We start from the raw sequence: 1,476 nt of genomic DNA, 5'->3' as shown, positions 1-1,476 counted from the left end.
TGATGGGTGCTGAAGAGTTGATGGGTGCAGCACACCAACATGGCACAAGTATACATATGTAACAAACCTGCACATTATGCACATGTACCCTAGAACTTAAAGTATAATAAAAAAAAAAAATCTGATGTAGTGGCACACACCTGTAGTCCTAGCCACTTGGGAAGCTGAGGCAGAAGAATCACTTGAGCCCAGGCATCTGAGGTTACAGTGAGTGATAATTGCACCACTGCACTCTAGCCTGGGTAACAATGTGAGACCCTGTCTCAAAAAATAATAAAACAAAATAACATAACATAAATAAAATAAAACAATAAGACTCAATCAGACACTTTACAAAAGAGGATGTCCAAATAGTCAATAAGGAAATGAAAATGATTTTAAGATCATTAGTCCCAAAGAAATACAAATTAAAACCTGAGAGAGATAAAATAAACACCCCCCAGAATGGCTGAAATTGAAAGAACTGAAATATCAAGTGTTGGTAAGGACATGGAACAATAAAATTATTCACATTGCTGGTGGAAATATAAATTTGCACAGCCACTTTGTAAAACAATTCAGAAGGTTCTACTAAATTTCAGGACAGACATATCCTACAAATTAACAATTTCACTCCTAGGGGTATGTCCAACAATAATGAGAGCACCTATGCAACCAAGAGTTATGTATAAGAATATGTATAGCTGTGTTCTTTGTAATAGCCAAAAAACTGAAAGAAATCCAAATGTGAATCAACATCAGAAAGGGTAGTGTCACTTGCATACAAATAAATATTTACAGCAGGCAGTTCCAAGATGGCCGAATAGGAACAGCTCCAGCCTCCAGATCCCCGCGTGAGTGATACAGAAGACAGGTGATTTCTGCATTTCCAACTGAGGTACTAGGTTCATCTCACTGGGGTGTGTCAGACAGTGGATGCATAACAGTAGGTGCAGCCCACCACCTAAGAGTCAAGGCAGGGCAAAGCATAACCTCACCCGGGAAGTGCAAGGGGGAAGGGAATTCCCTTTCCTAGCCAAGGGAAACAGTCACACACAACACCTGGAAAATCAAGTCACTCCCACCCTAATACTGTGCTTTACCGAGGGTCTTAGCAAACAGCACACCAGGAGATTATATCCCACATCTGGCTTGGAGGGTCCCATGCCCACAGAACCTCCCTCATTCTAGCTCAGCAGTCTGAGATCTAACTGCAAGGTGGCAGCAAGGCTTGGGGAGGGGCACCCACCATTCCTGAGGCTTGCATAAGTAAACAAAGTGGCCGGGAAACTCGAACTGGGTGGAGCCCACCATAGCTCAAGGAGGCCTGCCTGCCTCTGTAGACTCCACCTCTGGGGACAGGGCATAGCCAAACAAAAGGCAGCAGAAACCTCTGCAGATTTAAATGTACCTGTCTGACAGCTTTGAAGAGAGTAGTGGTTCTCCTAGCACAGAGTTTGAGATCTGAGAACAGACAGACTGCCTGCTCAAGTGGGT

The sequence above is a fragment of the Colobus angolensis genome, unplaced genomic scaffold (assembly GCF_000951035.1).
Source record: "Colobus angolensis palliatus isolate OR3802 unplaced genomic scaffold, Cang.pa_1.0 Scaffold16, whole genome shotgun sequence".
NCBI lineage: Eukaryota > Metazoa > Chordata > Mammalia > Primates > Cercopithecidae > Colobus > Colobus angolensis.
Note: the sequence above shows the minus strand (reverse complement) of the source record.